Consider the following 20474-nt stretch of genomic DNA (forward strand, 5'->3'; position numbering starts at 1 on the left):
TGCGCATACCATTACTTCGCAAGCGTTACTGTGCTTTCGATGTTACAAAGCGTACCATTAGTACGCTAGTTGTTACATCGCAAGTGTTGTTATAACGCATGCGTTGTAATGGTATGCACAAGCCACATCGTTGATTGGAAGGTGCTTCAGTTTCCAAACAACGACGTGCAGATCTGACATCAATGGAAGCCGGAGAAGAGAGGAACCACGGAGGAGAGAGAGGTAAGTGTAGTTTTTTTGGGTCGTGCAGGGGTAATCTTTTAGGTTGTTGGGTTGTGTTTAAGTAGTGTATTTGAGTTGAGGGTAGTGTCGGGGGTTATGAAGGTTAGTGTTGGGAGTAGTGATGTGGTATTTGTGTAGTGTAGGGTAGTGGATTAGGGAAGTGTCTGAGGTCATGCAGGGTAGTATTTCAGTGTAGGGACAAGACTAGGGGTAGGGGCATGGTCGTGCTGAGGGTAGCGTTTTAGGGTATAGGGTAGTGTTGTGGTGTCGTGCAGGGTTTTTTGGGTCTGGCTGATGGCTTTACACAGGTCAGGGTAGATCCCCGTTTTGAGAGTGACCATTCTGTAGCCACTTATTCAGTAGGCAAATTGTGTCAGAATTGGCTCAAACACTCTACATTGGCGTCAGTCAAACTTCATTTGTCTAAACTGACTGACGAGGTTTATTTGAATGATTTCATAAAAGGCCCTGCTAGAGGTAGGTCAAGAAGATGGATATATGCCGTTTATAATGAACTCTGGAAGACATCACAGATTGAAGCTGCTACCTGCCTTAGGGCTATTGATCAAGCTAATTTAGAGAAAGTGCTTGCAGTAGTGGATAACGGCATTAATACACTTCCCTTCCGCATCTACACATTGGATAATATTGTGTCATCTGTTGTTGAAATTGTACAGGATGATGTGTCTGTTTTGTTCCATGGTCAAAATCAATTACGTTCTATTATGCAGTTCGCATGGACCCAGCAGATGCCGAAGGCCGGAAAAGTGCCCTGAAATTACATGAATGTCTCACCTCTTTTTGCCCCTGTTAATTTGACTGAGAAGCAACGTTTGCTTTCAATGAGAGATGTGTCTTTTTCCATGTTACACATTGAACTATTGGAGTCTTTACCATTTTCAGTGGCAGAGGCCACTACTGCTACGTGGCTTATCCACGGGTTAATAACTTTACCATTTGCGCTTTTCCAGTTTACAAATTGCATGAAATATTTTGCCATTGGTAGGTACGAGCCTCTTGGTAGCTCCTATTTACATGAAGCCTGGTCGCTCCCTTTCACCTACAGATGCCTTAGGGACGGAAAATAAGTTTATCTGAAAGGTGAGGAGTGCACAGAAACACCAGATCACTCATTGATGTGTAGACACATACAATTGCATGGCTCATGTAATCAGGAACGGCCTAATTTAGCGTGTGTTTTAAAAGATACACCTGTGCCCGCTATTGTCCCCACTTTTACTTTATTAGCACACCATGTCACATAATTCCACTACACATAACTCCACTCAGCACCACACAATTCCACAATAAACCCTTCCAATCTAACCCACCTAATTCCACTCTACACAACATACACCCACTCTACTCCATAATACATGGATATAAGACATTGTCATTGACCATGCCAATAGCTCTCGGATTGCAGAGACCTATTGGATTTGCCAATGCTTGCTTCTTTCATGTTAACTGCCTAAAGGGGTTTTCACTGCATTTGAATGCTGCAGTGTAGTTTTATAAGAGCAATCTGGAGTGTTAATTGGAACAATCAAGAAAAAATTAGGCCTTTGTTAGGCTGTCAGTTCTTAGAATAAATGTGAGCTTTTGTACAAAGACCGTCTATGATGCTGTTTTCATGAATGAAAACTACGTAAAAAGGTGTTCCAGGGTCCGTGCACACAGAGGGGAATTTTTCAGGCGTTTATGACCTCAATGAAGATTTCTATAATGCAGAACAAGGACTACATGTAGGAAACCTTTTCTTTCCTACAATACGGACAAGAAAAGACACCTGAACATTTTTTGGCCGCATCTTGGTCTACTGGTGGAGTTAATGGGATTTTGTGTTAAAGACCTAACCTCGTTTTGAGCTGTTTTGTTGAAGGTACTATGAATGGTAGATCAAATCCTTTTGTTATGTCGAAAGTGTTGATTATGGCCCTTTTCCCTTAACCAAGCTTAAACATGAGGTATCCTTGTAGTTATGTGGGACATCTGGGTGAGACGAGGCCCTGAGGACTGCAAATATGTGGGCAGAGTAACAATCCTTCACTTTGGTTCGCTGGTTGGTCCATTGTGGCAGGTCATGGGACCCCAGTGGTTCGGGAATTGCTAGGGTTCGCTAGATGTCTGCTCTCCCGCTGATTGGCTTTTATGAAGGCAAGGTGACCGAAGGTGTTCCTGAGCAATAATGGACTGCTGAGACAGCCCATGCACCACATCTCCTTCACGTAGTAAGGTGAGAGAGAACTATAAATGGAGAATCACCTAAACCGAAACATTTTTTTCTTTCACCTATTCATATTTGCAGTAGACGTATGATGTTGAACCCAACTCAGATTATTCTTTGACAGTAGCGTTCACTGCTTCAGTATTTTTTGGTGACATGAAAAACCAAAAAACACATCGCAGGCAGTCTGATTTAACATGAAAGCATTAGATGCTTCGTTAATGTGTTTGTATTGTGTTGAGTTCGAGTCTTTTTTAGCCTCTTGGCAATGTATACAGACTTCGTTCTGCAACTGTGATTCCAGAGGTGGACTTTTCCTTTTGAGAAATAATTATTGGGGATTGTGGTTTGAAGGGTGTGGCTTGTTTCAGTTCAGGTTTTATATAAGGCATAGGTTTTGCGACCTCCCTGTGTAAGTCTTTTCCTTGTGATTATAGATCTGTAGTGACTCATCTCTTTGTAGTAGTTCAAAGTGGTGGTTTGGAATACTGCAGCCTTCCACCTAAACGTTGTCAGTGGATGTTTGCCTGGCACAAGTTCCATTCAGACGAACCTCTTGTGGGTAGTGGATATTGTGTTTTTATAGTGGTTATGTGAATCTGGAGCTGTGGTAGTGCTAGTAGCTGCTCACATCCGACAGGGAAGTGGCGACTAGTAGGTTATCGTCTAACTTGTTGACTGTGACCTCTGTACCTTATGCTAGGTCAATAGGCACTTTTGTCCTGTTCCTTGGTTCCCATCCCTTGTTCCAGTTTTTCCCTGTCCCCAGTTGATCATTTATGGAATGCCCAAATCCCATGCAAGGAATTCCTGTATCCCGGCTAACATGTTTGGTATGTGATCCAGCGTCACTATAGAAATTCTGTCTCTCTATAAACACCAATCTCTACCTAATACTCACCATACTAAACAAAACTAAGGCCCATATTACTGAGACAGAAAAGTGAGCAACTGAATCATGTGGCCTAATAAATCACACTATCTAAACAAATTATGTACATTATATACAACTGCAGTATAACATTTTATTCATAGGTATTCAAGAAAATCATTTAATTAGACCACTTTGGTCAATGGATTAACTGATGGTAACGACTAAATTAATCAAGACCAGCTTGACGTTTTAAGTCTTTTTTATTTTTAAGGTTTCAAAGTTTCAGTTTCAAACTCTTTATTAGCTCATTTATTAATTGCAAACATTTTTATTAAATCAGTAGTATCCATTAGTTTATTGGCACAAAAGTCTGGCATTTCAAAATTGCACAAAATGAATGAATTAAAATAAACATCAACCCTGTTTCCCTAAGTTAAGCTTTCTGACCTGTAAAGAAAATGACATTCAAAAATGCATTTGGATTTCTTACGTGTCCAAGGAAAATCGGACAGCACTTCGCCCTCAGGAACAGTCAGCCCCGCTCCCCTCAATGGGCTAAGTTTTTATACCTTCCAAACTCACTAATCTAACTAAAAAGTAATATTTCAAGAGTCTTTCGGCAACCTGATTGGCTGCTGACCGTCAGGCCATCGAGAACCACCGCTTCAGAATACCATAACGTCACTTGTCATTGTTCTTTAACGTGAAGCGACACCAGCTTCCGAAGATTTGAAACATTATACTAAAAAGTTCACAGTTGCCTCCAGAGCTAGGCCAAACTGCCTCTGGTCACTTCCTTAGCCTTGGAATAATATCTCTTCAGAGCACATCACGCACAAATGTCTTTGTTTGAGCTTCAGTTTATTTCAGAGAATTGTTTTTGTGAAAAAGCTTCAACATGGTTGTGCTTGGCTCCTCTTAGTCAGGCTAAGCAACGCTCTCCAAAATTTCATAGGCCTCAAGCCTTTCACACGGGCTAGTATTTAAACAAACACAAAAGAGTAATTAATTCAAGTAATGAAAATCATTCTGTTACCCACCCTCCATTGCTAATGTTAACCCATTAATATAAGTCACCTAGCAGAAGCACATAGAAAAGCAGCACATTTATAATCTACCATTCTTCATAATGTCCAACAGGATTCTTCATAAATCTGAAAAAGATAAAAAGATAAACAGACACAACATAGACAACAACGTAACATAAACAATAGCACATATAAACTAAGCACATGCCATCAATTAATCAGCCGCATTAATGTTGACAAAGACAATAGGACAGACAAAACAACATTAGTTATGTATTATAAAACTTACTTGCAAATGCAACATGAGCACATTAACATTAGTCCCGCGTGTAATGTAATGTAGAACCTTAATCTAGATTGCAGTGGCGGCTGGTGACATTTGAAAGTGGTAGGGCGTAAATGTTCAGGATGAATGACTGGTAGCGAATGACATTGTTTCTGTACTCCGAGTGTATACTAATAAATAGAAACGTATTTCACCAGCCATTCCCGTTCCATTACATGATAGTACAAAGTCCCCCCCCCTTCTTCCAGACGCACCCCCTTCCTCCCCACCAGCTGCCTGCTCGCTGAGAAGAAACATTAAATTCTCATTCTTTCACCCCTCCCGCGTCTCCTTTCTGTTCATTTTTTCTGTTGTGTGATTAACGGCACAAATCTCTTGTGACAGAAAGAAAAGTGAAATATCGTGCTAGAGAATGGAGGGACGGGGGAGCCGGAGGGAGGGAGGGAGGGTGAAAGGCTGCGCGTGAAACGTGTGCCCGGGGGAGGCCAGGCTGCCGGCCGAGAAAGAAAGTTTTGTGCTTTTTTTAAGCATCATTTGTGGAGCAGTTTGGCACCCGGCGAGGAACAGCTCGCTGTGCAATGAACACTGGCGTCCAGCAACCTCACTCGTTGGTTGTGTGTCTCACATCTTAGAGCGCGGCCTGCGTCAAGGAAAGAGTCTCACACCCACAGACTCACTCTATGAATTTCAGTCTCAGAACTGAAGGCGCACTGCCGCACTGAATGAATGACTTATGAACCCCAATGCAGGAATGGCCCTGTAATTACTCCGACTCCTCCACCAGCTGCCGCGATTGCCAAACTGCCATTAAGGTGCGCCAGCGCCAGGAGACAACATGCCAGCTGCACTGCACACCCTCACCGCGCAAGCTAATCAAAACACATGGCACTGGCAAAAATAAATATAAAAAAACTTACCTTGGCTTCCCGAGTCCCGTCCCGAAACTGCAGTGCAGACTCCCGCCTTCCTAGATTTTGAATGCCCGTGCCGCCGCCGCGTCTGACGTGGTCGTGTGGGCTCTCGTCGTCACTGGAGGCTGCAGGCAGCCTCCCTCCCCTCCATGGCAGCCGGCGCTGATTGGTTCGGCCGGCTGCCCTAACCTCGTCATTTTCCCTAGTCTGCATCCTGCAGAATGGAGAGTGGGAGGTGGCTTGGGGGGAGCGGCTTGCCCACTGTTGCTAATACTGTCTGTTTGGACAGCCTCCCAGGCTGTCCAAACAATCAGTATTAACAACATCGGTCAAGCCACTCCCCCAAGCCACTCCCCCCTGCCCTGATGCTCGAAGTTCTGTTCTGCTGACTGCTTTTTCGCCGTGCGAGAAGGGCAGGCAGAAACAAATGGTAGTTATAAATAAAGAAGTACCATTTGTTCCTGCCTTCTTCTCGCACGGCGAGAAAGCAGGGGGGGGCGGCGCCCAAACGCCCCCATGGTAGAACCGCCGCTGCTAGATTGATTTAGTACAACAAACGTGCAATAACACATTAATATATTAGTTCATGTTACAAGGGATTAACTTCACGAGCCAGAATAAAATTATTTCTGAAACTCGCTCCATCAACTCCCTCATCTGGTGATTTCAAAATCACCAAACACCCAAAATTTAGGAAATTTTGAACCCAATTTAGAGACGTCACATTTTGAGTTCTTTCAGTATTAGTCTCCCTAAACCCCTGTCTCTGCTGTTTGCTCAACACTTTCAAACTGAGCTCTTCGCATTTCCTCTAACTCATATTCCTTCTCTTGTTCCTTTCTGAGTTTATAAATCCTCCTCTTTTCCTTCTGATGCTTCTTTCTCTTGTGAATCATGCAACTAATTTTTAGCAGCAGTATCACTATAATGATGACAATTACTGGACAGAGCACTTTGCCGATGATTGAACCACCAATCTCTGAACACCATTCTTTAATTGCCTCAATCCTTTTGCCTATTCGTTCGGTGAAATTTTCTTCCTCCAGGGGTTCTATTTCTTCATGAAATTCAGTAATATTTTTAATAAGCGACTCAATATTCCGACTCTTGTCAGGAATATAATGCTGGACATGTAATACCCCACAGACTCCTCCCTCTTTTGCAAGCAAAATGTCTAATGCAATACGATTCTGCATAACCATGCTTCTGGTAGCAACAAGTTCTGTGTTAACTAATTGGAAACCACTTGCAGTATCTGTTGATAATCTATCTACAATTGTAGAAACCTTTCTAATCCTGATTGAATTCATTGTTATTCCAACCATAGGAATGATTGCACCAAAAATGTCTCCCATGACTTCTGTAAAATTTTCCCTTTTGAACCTGTTCAGGTGTTCACCAAATTCAAAGGTACCCTTTTCATTTCTGTCAACATGAAAAATCTTTGGAAAAACGAATCCAAGGTAACACGTCCCATACCAATGGTCTGGGAGGCTAAAATACGCCTTGTTGCCACAGATAAAATAAATTCCAGGGAAAATTGGATCCTTTCCACCTTTAAATCCCCATCCCCCTATGATAGCACCAACAAAAAAGTTATCATAAAGCGTATTATCTCTTCTAATGCAACATTTACCACTAACTGGTTCATCAATGTGTATGGCTGCATTTGTGTTAACACCATTAAGCTTAGCGTCCTCCATTTGCCAAAACTTGGACTTAGAATGTTTAAGCACCTCATTTCTTTTGTAGATTGCCCGTCTCTCCTCAACCATGTTTAGGAAAGTCTTTTCCTCAGCTCTCATTTTGCATGTTAAATTATTTATATAAGCATATTCATAGTTGAGTTCATTAGTTACCAAAAAGAATTCCCTCATCTGTTTCGCAGGCTTAACTTTGTTTAAGCTATTTACAACTTTGAGATTTGCAAAAATCTCATCAAAGTCCGAGTAATAATACTCCAGTCAACCAGTTTGATAAAACAGGCTAGCAATTACACTGCAAGTGATGCCATAAGTGAGAGGTAACATGTTATAAGTAACCCCCTCTGAGACATGAGACAAAAGCAGCAAGCTTCACACAGACATAGCAATCCTTCACATTCTTTACTTTAACCTATTCAGACAAAAGCCTAGAAAATGAATTGCTAGAAAAATCTCCAACCGATCTATCTTGGTGGATCTCTGGATCGTGCTCAATAACTCTGCTAAACGTGCCAGCATGTTTTTCTTGTTTAGTCTCTACCTTACTTGTTATATTAGTCTTTAGTTTCTGTTTATCAATACCAAATGGGTATACTACAGCTAAAATTAACCAAACCAATATTAAGAGAATTACACAAACTGAAGACATTTTGCACATCTTTTCAAAATGGAACACCTTGAAGTATCAGTATCAGAACTAGGCATTTTAAAATGAATAAACAAAATTCAAAAACAAAAATTTAAAAATAATGTAAGTAATATGAATTATACAACTAAAATATTCCCCCCTTTTTAATTTTTTTTTTGAAAGAACCCTATAACAGCTTTTCTTCGACCTTGCGTCACATGAACGTGTTTTTTCCAGCTAACACAATTTCTTCGACCTTATGTCACCTAACACATTTTCTTCAGCCTTATGCCAGGAATTTAAAAACCCTTCTCTAAAAATTAAACCACCTCAATCATTGTCACTAGCTTCCTCCAAATCCTCTTGACTACTACTTCCTACCTCAACAATTGGCGGGATTATAATGTATGTCCACTCTGGGGACTTATATTTTTGATTCGGCTTTATCACTCTTTTTGTCTTACGAGTGATTACTTCAATTTTCTTATTTTTCTCGTCCTTCTTATCAGAGTCACCTCCCTGACTAGAAACTTCGTTGATTTGTTCTTTTGATTTCTTTACTAGTTTGAATTTCAGGTTTTCTTCTGGCCAAATATCTCCTTTTCCAAGATTTTCTTTTTTGGCATGATTTCGTTGCTTTCAGCTTTCCAAGCTCTTTTTCTGAATTTTCTTATTTCCGAGTCTTCATCACTCTCATCTGTGTCTGTTTCTGAGACTTCAAATCTGTATCTGGGAACTTCTTTACTCGGCAGCTTCACTCCATTAGGAACATCATCCTTACAGCTGGTACTTGGTAATTCTTCCTCTTCTTCAAGGATCACCTTTAGCTTCCCAGTTTCAGAATTCTTGCTCCTGCACACAGAGCTACTCCTTTGCCTTACAATACTCTCCTGAATTAGATTTTCATCTTGCTCAGAGTCTTCTGCTTCAGAATCTTCTTTTTCTTTCTGAGATTCTTTTTCTAACAGATCTTCATCAACATCTTGATCTCCAGTCACAATTTCCAGATCTTTTTCATTCAAGTCCTGATTCGCATCTAGATTCTCCAGATGTTGATTTTCTTGCTGATCATCAGATTCTTGATCTTCTTGATCTCCTTCTGAATCAGAATCAGTTGTTGTCTCACTTTCTTCATCAGAAATATCAGGAGGTGGTACACGAATGGTGTGACTTGCATGTACCCACCTTTTCAACCCTCTAAACTTTATAGCATTTGTTGTGACAAGAATTACTTGTCTTGCCTTTTGCCATCTAGGTACTAAACAGTTTCTCCTTCGATGAACTTTGGTTCTCACCCAATCTCCAGGCAACAGATCATGAGCTTGTTCTTTCTCCTTAGTTATTACATCTGTTCCCACCTGATGAAATACAGAATTAACTACATCAGAAAGGTTCTGACAGTATTCAATGATTGCTCTATCATTGATACTTAAAAGCTTGCCAACTGGAACAAATGCTTGCCTCATTACTCTGCCCATTAAGGCATCATGGGGACTAAGGCCTGTCTTTTTCTCTGGAGTACTTCTCAAAGACATCAGAACAAGTGGAAGAGCATCTGTCCATTTCACTCCTGTGGCTAGACACATTTTTGAAATTCTGTTTTTTATTGTTCCATTTATCTGCTCTACAACACCTGATGCTTCTGGTCTGTATGCACAATGCAGCTTCTGTTCAATGTTTAAAGCTTCACAAATCAGTTTTAACAATCTGTTTTCAAAATGCGTTCCACGATCACTTTCAATAGTTACCGGAAATCCATATCTAGGTATGATCTCCCTCAAAAGTAATTTTGCCACAGTGACGGAGTCATTATGACGGGTTGGGAAAGCTTCCACCCATCTTGAAAACAGACAAACAAACACACAAGCACATATTTGAGCTTGTTGTGCTTTGGCATGTCAATGAAATCCATCTGTAATCTGGTAAAAGGACCACCCTCCCGTCCAAGGTTCCCAAACTAACAACAGTTTTCCTATTCGGATTCATTTGTTGACAGGTCAAACATCTTTGGCAAAGTGACTCTGCTATGATTCTGAATTTTGGACTGAACCATGTTTCTCTGAATAGTCTGATCATGGAATCTCTCCCTAAATGCCCTGGACCATGGTACATCCGTGCCATGTCAGCAATCATACAATTTGGCATTACTGGTCTGCCATCTTTGTAGACCCAAACTCCATCTTCCTCTAGCTGTCTGCACTCTGCTTTTAACCATGTGTTTTTCTCTTCTTCGTCTGCCTCATCCTATAATTCTTTTACTCCCTGCCATGTTTCAACTACAGATATTAGCATGAGAGAGTTCAACATGTGACTTTTGTCTTTTTCCCGATTGATTGAATAATTATCCTTACACAATACGTTGCAATCTCATCTGCGTAGGTGTTACCTTTGGTAATGTAATCCTCCCCTTTTTTATGAGCTGCACATTTCACGACAGCAATTTGTTCTGGAATTGAATGCCATCAATCAATCTTTTGATCAATTTTGCATTTCTGATTGGCGTTCCCGCAGAGGTCAAATAACCCCTTTGAGACCAGAGCTGACCATAGTCATGAACTACGCCATATCCATACTGACTATCAGTCACTATGGTTACCTTTTTACCAGCTGCTTTTTCACAGGCTCGAATTAAACCAATTAATTCTGCAATTTGGGCTGAACGAATTCCATCAAGAGGTGAACCCTCTACAACATCTGAAACAGTACATACTGAGTATGCTGCTCTCAGAATTCCTTCATCTGTTCTTAGACAGGAACCATCAACAAAGTAAATCAGATTCAGGTAAAGGAACATCTTTTATGTCCTGTCGAGGTTTGGTGCAGTAATCTACAACATCCAGGCACTCATGATCAATGTCAGTTTCATTATTAACCTCAGTAACAACACCATCCGGCAATAATGTGGAAGGATTTAAATTCACACATCTCGCAATAGAAACATTATCTGATCCCAGAATTGTCTTTTCATACTTTGTCAACCTGTTACTGGTTGGATGCTGAGTTTTACTTCTGGTAAGAAGAATTTCAACTGAATGAGGTACGTATACTTTTACAGGAAATCCCATAATGATACCCTCACTTTGTTCAAGACTTACACTTGTTGCAGCCACTGCTTTTAAGCAACCTGGCAAAGCTTTTGCAACAGGGTCCAAAACAGCTGAGAAATAAGCAATTGGTTTTCTCAGTTTTCCATGTCTCTGGATCAAGATTGACAGTGCACAACCTTCCCTTTCACTGCAGTACAACTCAAATTCTTTTTCATAGTCTGGCATACCCAAAGCTGGAGCTTCGCATAAGCTTCTTTTTAACTGTTCAAAGGCTTCTAATTAAATTTTTGATAGTCTGATTGGATCTTTTATGTCTGCCTTTGTCAGTCTTTGCAGTGGTTTTGCAATTACCGAAAATCCACTAATCCACTAATCCACTGACGACAATATCCGACCATTCCCAGAAACATTCTGACCTGTCTTTGTGTTGTCTGGGGCTGTATTGCTTGAATCATTTTAATTCTTTCAATAGTCACTTGTCTGATTCCTTTTGCAATTCTGTGACCAAGATACTTTACCTCTTGTTTGCAAAATCGTAATTTCGCAGGTGACACTTTATGTCCCTCATCTGCCAATCGATTTAAAAGAGTAATCGTGTCAGTTACACAATTTTCTCGTGTCTTTGCTGCCACGAGCAAGTCATCAATATACTGAACCAATGTTGAATTTCCAGGTAAAATCAGATCTTCCTGGGATTTCTTTAATAACTGATTAAAGATAGATGGACTCTCAGTATACCCCTGTGGGATACAACACCATGCTAAAATGCGATTCTGGAACCTAAATGCAAAAATTTGCTGGCTCTCTGGATGCAGTGGAACTGTAAAGAAGGCATTACATAGGTCAATGACCGTATACCATTCTGCATCATGCGGAATCTGATAAAGAATTACCGCAGGGTTTGGAACAATTGGGCAACATGGAACGACAATCTGGTTAATTTTCCTTAAATCTTGAACAATTCTGTATGTTCCATTCGGCTTTTTGATACCCATAATCGGTGAATTACATGGGCTGCTCTCAATTTCTTTTAGTACACCTTGACTTATGAATTTTTCAATCACTGGAATGACACCTTCAATTGTCTCAGCTTTCATTTTGTATTGAGGAACATTCGGGAAATCTATTCCTTGTTTTACAGTTATTTTGACTGGATCCACATTTTTCATAAGACCCATATCATTTCCAGTTAGGTCCCAAATTTCTGGTTTGACTGGCTTTTTGAGCTCTTCTGGCAAATCATTTTTATCAAAGACAGGAAATAATAATTTCCTTTCCTCTTCGACCATCAACATTGTTAATTTGTAAAGACCATCTACTTCTGATGTTTGTAACTCAATGCCATCGTTGAGCAATATATTTTGCAATTCATCTTGCACAATATATCACGACCCAACAGATTTACTGGACTACTGTCACAAACCAGAAACCTGTGTTTATCCTTGTAATTTCCAATCTCAACTTTTACAGGCTCTGTCAGACTTGTTTTAATTTGCTGATTTGCTACACCTACAACTTGGATGGACTCACCAGAGAGAGGAAGGTTTTCAATTTCTGCTGATCTAACAGTAGAACGGGTAGCACCTGTGTCCACAAGAAAAGTGATATCTACATCATTCACTTTACCATTAACAAATGGACCAGACTGATCTACCTCAAGAGTTGGTCAAAGCACACACTCTTCCTCCTCTCTGAGGCACCGTCATGAGTAATCTTCAGATGAATCACTCTCTTCCTTATTTTTCATCCAAAACTGCTGAGAAGCATTTGACATACTCATTTTTGACACATTATTTACCGGATTACCTCCACAGAAACCTGTTTCTGGTGTAAACCTTTGAGCATTTACACTGTTTGGAAATGGTGCTTGTGGAATCTGGCTCTGCTGAATTTGACTCAGTTGAATCTGGCTCTGCTGTATCTGGCTCTGCTGATTCGCTACCTGTCGCTGTAGCTGTTGCTGCTGATTTAACTCACTCTGCATCTGTGAATTCAATGAGGTATTTTTAAAATTTCTGGGCGGGTTTTTACACTCGCGCTTCCAGTGTCCAATTTCGCCACAATTAAAACATAGGAGCTTCTGTTTTAGCTCTTCAACATTTACATTAAATTTAGGTTTATTATTGAAATTATTCTTAAATTTGCCTTGATTCTGCGGCGCATTTCTATTCTCAAAAGCCATTTGCTGTTGCTCAGCTACTTTCAGTTGTGCCCACATTGCCTTTTCCTTAAGATTTTTCTTTTTGGCATCTATCTCATCACTGCAATATTTTGCCTTTCTCAGGATGTTATCAACCGAAAGTGATTGCCAGCACACAATTCCATTTTTAATCATCTCATCAATTTCAGGTCTCAGGCCGTAGACAAATCTGTAAATAAAGTGGCTCATGTCCTTTTCACTCAATTTTTCATAGCCACTGTACTGTTTAAATACTAACAGCAACCTTTCATATAAAGAATGTACTGATTCTTTCGGCTCTTGATTTGTTCTGTCAATTTTAACCCAGTCTACTTCTTTCGGAGGAATTTTTCCTTTCAGCCAATAAATTACTTTATTATATATATCCATAACATCTTTCGATGAGGCACCTGTAATTGTGTCTCGGGCAGGTTCTTCTTTTTGCCAACTCACAGAAATGTTGCATTCTGTCCAAAGATCTGATGGGACAACAATGTCAAAGAATCCATCCAGATCAATCCACAGAACTTTTGACACTTTAATAAATCTATCTACCTGTCGATACCATTCAACAGGCTTTTCTCTCAGCCGAGGGAAATCGTTGGTAAACAACAGAATATCTTGTCTTGACCAAGGGACATGCACATATCCTCCATTCCCTCATTGGAAATTCTGAAACTGTTTCACCTCTGACCCTTCTGTCCTGTTCTTTATTCTTGGACCATTTTATTCTCCATTTACCTAATTCTCCTAATCTCTTAAGGAAAGCTATTAATTCTCTAATATGAGTTATTCTTCCTGAAGTATTGAGATTGTCAATGTCTTTCTCAGAAAAATCCACTCTATAATGTTTCTGCAAATGTTTCTGTTTGCTCAAATCAATTTCTAATTCAGCAGCCATTTCTTCCAGTTGCTCATACCTGTTTTTCGTTTTCCACTGGATACTCTTACAAATAAAAAGAAGTTCATCATCCTGATACAATTTCAAACTTAGGGGGTCATTAGGATCGCGGACGGACTTGAGTCCGTCCGCGACCCCAGAGTATGAGGGAACGTCCGCATGGGCTGCGGCGTTCCCTCTGTGCAGATTAGGATGTGACCGCCAGGGTGGCGGTCACATCCTCTATTTTTAACATTGCTGCGGGTGGAGCTTCAAGCTGCACCCGCAGCAATGTTAAAAATGCATGCACAGCATTTGCATGCACATAGCGGCAGGCACCGCGCGGTGCCTGCTGCATTGTGCACGCAAATGCAGGGGGGTACCATAGGTACCCCCCATGTGCACCCCCCACTACACCTATGGGGCCCGCAACGGGCCCCTGCAGTGCAGTTACACATGCTTTTCCACGGCGGAAAAGCCGCCGCGGAAAAGCATGTTCCCAAGCACATCCTAATCTGGCTGACGGTGTCTAAGAGACACCTTCACCATTTTAGTGCTTTTCCGCCGCGGTTGTAAGCCAGCCGCGGCGGAAAAGCTGCGGACCTAAACCATGACCCACCAGCCATCCTAATGTGGCGGTGGGTCCTGGTGGGTCCGCAGAGGATTTTCCGCATCCTCCGGGCCGGCGGTGGCTTCCGCCGGCCCGGAGGATGCGGAAAATCCTCCATCCTAATGACCCCCTTAGTACCAATTGTGCCAATAATTAATTCCTCCAAATCAGCTTTTAACTTTGGAACATCAAGCTTTTTAAATTCAGGAGCTTCTGGAGACAATGCATTTTGTGTTAAATCTATTCTATTTAAGCTTCTTTCTGAAGGACCTGGATCTGATTCTGCAACAGATGGTGTCTGAGAACCTGTTAAACGTCGATTTAAAGTTAAATTTGGCATCATAGATTTTTCTCTATGAATTTCTGAAAGTTCAAAATAGAATTTCTCAGCCACTTTTTGAATTTCTGCATTCAATGGAACTGTCAGGGCAGAATGTCTATTTTCTCCCTGATCAAAAACTGGTACAACAGGACCAATTGTTACTGGTACTGTCACTGCTTCCATGCTTTTTGTTAATTGTTTAATTAAATGTTCCTTTGCTTTATTATAACTTGAAATTACTGGCATATCAGCAAGAGTTCTTTCCTGATTACTTTGAAAATTATTTCTCTGTTCCGGAATTCTACTTTCCCTGGGTGTACTAGAATTATTTATTGATCCCACTCTTTCAGGTAATTTAAAAAATCTGGGTGAACCTTCATCAACTTCCCTAGGAGGTGCACTTGGAGAAGTTCCAGTAGAAACTCTCGGGGTAGATTGAGAATCTACTTGATAAGGTGGCGGTTTGCGTTTAGTAGAATAAATGTCCTTTAAAATTGCATCATCTAATTCCTCATCAAGTCCACTTTTCTGTTGAACTTTCTTTTGACCTGGATCTTTAGTGATCATTATTCTTACTGGGTACAGACCATCATACATGTCTGCTTTTCTCCAGCAGCTCACTTTGTCCTCATGTGTTTCTCTATTTAGAATCTGCTTTGAATTTCTAGGTGCTGAGCATTTGCTTTCACTTTCAAGTTCCATCATCTCAACTTCCCATTCAACTAAAGCCTCAAATTGTGTAGGTCTAGGCTTAGGCACAAGATCCATCATCTTTTCTCTCAGGTTCCTCAAAATGTTCATATTAAATGACCCATCTTCCGGCCATGCTAATATACCATCCTTTTGTGTATAATGCATCCAATTTTCAAACCAAATTACAGTATGATAACCATATTCGCCTTCCATATAGGCTGCGGGTGTTTTGTACTTATGAAGTAATTTACCGCCACGCGTTTCAATTTTCTTGTCGGGTTTAAATACATTTTTCATTTTCTGAAACCATGAAGGCTTCTTTTTCTCTTCATTATACCAATTACTCATGTTTTAAACCAAAATCGCTTATTCCAAAACGTTCAAAATGCTTTCTTGGTGTACCGCTACTTCAGCCAATCCGTGCGCGAAAGACACCAACAAGCCAATCGCGTTAAGCTACGTCATCACCTTGCTCGACCAATAGAAATACAGTATTCGGAACTGACCAATCTGGTATCAGCTCGTCACTGTCACGTGAACCAATCAGTGCGCTTTCTGTGACGTATGTTAGCCAATCACAGCGCGAACCGAAATGACGTACACTGCCGCTGCAGCTTCACTGTGTGTTACTCCGTAAACTCACCCCTCCTTCACAAAAACTTTTCACAGCGCCATTTTAAACAGTGCTTTTCCAATGAATTTCAATTAGTAAATACAAATAAACAAACCACTTGTCTGCTTCGCTAAATAAAGTAATAGTTTTACAAACATTCAGAATTCTTTTCGCATGAAATAGACGACCCTATTTTCACAAATCATACACACATTCAAACGGAATAACCCTAATCACGCACACACGAAAACTTGGCAGGACTTTAACCAACCACAGAAATCGTCAAACGTTAATAAGAATAGACGACTCCATCTTACCCTTCACTCAAGCTCGAATAATTCTATTACTCTTTTCACAAAAAGTTTTAAAACGGGCTCACCAGGTCCCTATGCTTAATGCTACAATTTCTTAGACGATCCTCACTATTACATTTAACCAGTCTCATCTAAGGTCCCTGAACTTGTGCTGTACGTCCACAACACTTTGCGATATATTCTATACCACAATTTTGAAACAGAACAAATGCACTGTGTAACTTTTCTAGTCACACTATTCTTTTGCCGGCAAAAAAACAGGAATTTTTCACACTGCAGGAAAAATCCTTTCGACTACATACAACAAATGAACAAACTTAACAACATGTTTTAGTCATGTATCCTATGTATTTAACATGTAACATGTCAGTTACCATAGCAACCGAACTCTGCTACCAGAGAATTGATCCAGCGTCACTATAGAAATTCTGTCTCTCTATAAACACCAATTCCTACCTAATACTCACCATACTAAACAAAACTAAGGCCCATATTACTGAGACAGAAACGTGAGCAACTGAATCATGTGGCCTAATTAATCACACTATCTAAACAAATTATGTACATGATATACAACTGCAGTATAACATTTTATTCATAGGTATTCAAGAAAATCATTTAATTAGACCACTTTGGAAAAAGGATTAACTGATGGTAACGACTAAATTAATCAAGACCAGCTTGACGTTTTAAGTCTTTTTTTATTTTTAAGGTTTCAAAGTTTCAGTTTCAAACTCTTTATTAGCTCATTTATTAATTGCAAACATTTTTATTAAATCAGTATTATCCATTAGTTTATTGGCACAAAAGTCTGGCATTTCAAAATTGCACAAAATTAATGAATTAAAATAAACATCAACCCTGTTTCCCTAAGTTAAGCTTTCTGACCTGTAAAGAAAATGACATTCAAAAATGCATTTGGATTTCTTACGTGTCCAAGGAAAATCGGACAGCACTTCGCCCTCAGGAACAGTCAGCCCCGCTCCCCTCAATGGGCTAAGTTTTTATACCTTCCAAACTCACTAATCTAACTAAAAAGTAATATTTCAAGAGTCTTTCGGCAACCTGATTGGTTGCTGACCGTCAGGCCATCGAGAACCACCTTTTCAGAATACCATAACAAAATAGCAAAACAGAGGCCAATACTGGACCTATTCTCAAAAGCTTAGATGAAAACCTCTATGAATGAAACATGTCGGTCCGTTTTTTTGCTAACGTCACTAGTTATCAGTTTATTTCAGAGAATTGTTTTTGTGAAAAAGCTTCAACATGGTTGTGCTTGGCTCCTCTTAGTCAGGCTAAGCAACACTCTCCAAAATTTCATAGGCCTCAAGCCTTTCACACGGGCTAGTATTTAAACAAACACAAAAGAGTAATTAATTCAAGTAATGAAAATCATTCTGTTACCCACCCTCCATTGCTAATGTTAACCCATTAATATAAGTCACCTAGCAGAAGCACATAGAAAAGCAGCACATTTATAATCTACCATTCTTCATAATGTCCAACAGAATTCTTCATAAATCTGAAAAAGATAAACAGACACAACATAGACAACAACGTAACATAAACAATAGCACATATAAACTAAGCACATGCCATCAATTAATCAGCTGCATTAATGTTGACAAAGACAATAGGACAGACAAAACAACATTAGTTATGTATTATAAAACGTACTTGCAAATGCAACATGAGCACATTAACATTAGTCCCGCGTGTAATGTAATGTAGAACCTTAATCTAAATTGATTTAGTACAACAAACGTGCAATAACACATTAATATATTAGTTCATGTTACAAGGGATTAACTTCACGAGCCAGAATAAAATTATTTCTGAAACTCGCTCCATCATATGTTACAGATATCCTAACTTTGGTTGGAAGAGAAGTCTTTCACTTGATGATTGGCCATTTATTAGACTATTGTTTTTAATTACTTGCCAAGTGCTAGAGTTGGGCAGACTAAAGATTAGTAAAAGACTGCAGCAGTTGCCTATGTTGTATATGTTTAAGAGCTTAGTGGTTATGTGTGCTGGTGTATTGGTAGATGCAATGTTTGCTGGGGTTTGTGTGACATGGAGAGCCCCATATGCGAGTTCTGCTACTTTTCATGGAAGAGTGCACTGTATTAGCTATGAAAAAGGGCAAGCATTAAGATATTGATTGGCTCATGTTAAATGCTTTTGGCTCATGTTAAATGCTTTTTATTGTAGCGTGATTATTATTGATATTCAGGAGACTGGAGAGGTGCTGTATCTGGTGTTCTGGATGTTAAGGCTCTTGTGAGTAGGCCACTGCACCTTGCACCTCCATGTCCGTGCTGCCAGTGCCATAGCATCTCAATTACTAACCATCACACTCCTTCAAGCATGACAATTCAGACCATTCCAGGCCCACAATGCTATAGGAATGGTTTTGGCAACATGTATTCTTTTCAATGTATATTGAATTAATAATCATCTGTTCTGAGCTGTTCTTTAAATTAGACAGACAGCACCACCATGTGGCAGACTGTCATAAGTGCAACAGTGGTAGTACCAACAGTACGCTCCTCTGTTGACATGGTCTTTTCCAATTCGGTTTTAACTGATGATATCTCCTTTTCTAATTCCTCCAAAATATGAGATAACTCTTCTATTATAAGTAAAATGAGGTCAAGGGAGCATTTATTTAAAATTGCAAACCATTTATCTTCAAATTTCTTTGAGTTTTTACACAGGGAGGGTTTTAAAGGAGTCCTTAGCCCCCGAGGTATCCGTTGTGCTTTATGGTAACGTATCATGGTGCTTGCATGAAGGCGCTGTTTTATAGTTTTAAGAGACAAGTATAAAAGTTGTTTAATATGTTGCTCTTTTGTCCTATGTCTGTTCCTAATTTCGTCAGTTCCGAGTGATTATTTTATTTAAACAAACTGCACGGTGGACACACCCTCCCGTCGATCAAATCACTATATGCACTAGTACCCTCACGGTGGTGGATACAACTCAGTGGCGTGTTCGCATTAGTGAATTAGTCTGTTTATTTTTTCAATAGATGTTCCCCTGATGAAGGCAATGCCGAAATGCATTGGGAATGAGCAATAAACGTTGTTTTCAATTGATGAACATCAAACCGTATGATAAACAATACCGAGAGTCAAGAAGTATTGTCACTCTCTTGGATGTATAAAATGAAGATTAAAATCATCTACATTTATTGAAACTTTTGTCGTATAAAAACTTATCATTGAAATAGAACTGTAAAAACACAGCACCTACACATCAGTGCCCTAGGAGACACCCACATGTGCGTGTTGGTGCTACCACTGTTGGATTCCTGTATACTCCAGAGTGGGGAGTAATCCTTGGAGTACGATATACCTACAAGAGTCGACTATCTACTGCTGTGCACGGTCAGATCCCTGTTTTTGTTAGACTGTCATAAGTGCCAGTTTTGACCATAAAGTGCTGGTGCTGAGCACCGGAATCCACTGGCTCAAGTTAAGCACCAGCTTTGGAGTATGCTGGAGATGTGTGGCGGCTGGTGAGAATATATGTAGAGTACTAACATTGGAAATGATGTTGTAGATTGTAAGATTTCATATAGTCTGGTGATGCAGTGGGAAGGGATGATGAGGTTGGCACGAACCATATCATCCAGGGGTGATATGGGTGGTTGTATCTTCACAGTATGTTGGGAACAGAGCAGTTGTGTTGGTAGTTATTGTGAGGTTTGTTTAAGTAAGGGTGTGCTTGGTTTGTGGGGGTGATGGTAAGTAGAGGGGGATGCTGTGGTGTTCAGTGAGTTTGTACTGTATACAACGTTGTGCATTTTGTTGCTGAAGTATTTAGGTGTTTTGTGTGAAAAATCTGGAGGGTGATTTCTTTAGGTAGGTAGCTAGTGAGAGAAATGATGAGAATTGTTGGGTTTTATACATTTTGTGGATTGGGCCCA

At 40.1% G+C, this 20474-nt stretch overlaps 1 protein-coding gene across 2 annotated transcripts in view; it reads left to right on the forward strand.

Annotated features, from left to right (window-relative positions):
- The window catches only part of CEP350 (centrosomal protein 350), a 1459870-nt gene that overhangs the window by 126402 nt on the left and 1312994 nt on the right, over nucleotides 1-20474 (forward strand). The window lies entirely within an intron of this gene.

Source organism: Lissotriton vulgaris, chromosome 1_1 (genome assembly GCF_964263255.1).
Source record: "Lissotriton vulgaris chromosome 1_1, aLisVul1.2, whole genome shotgun sequence".
NCBI classification, from domain to species: domain Eukaryota; kingdom Metazoa; phylum Chordata; class Amphibia; order Caudata; family Salamandridae; genus Lissotriton; species Lissotriton vulgaris.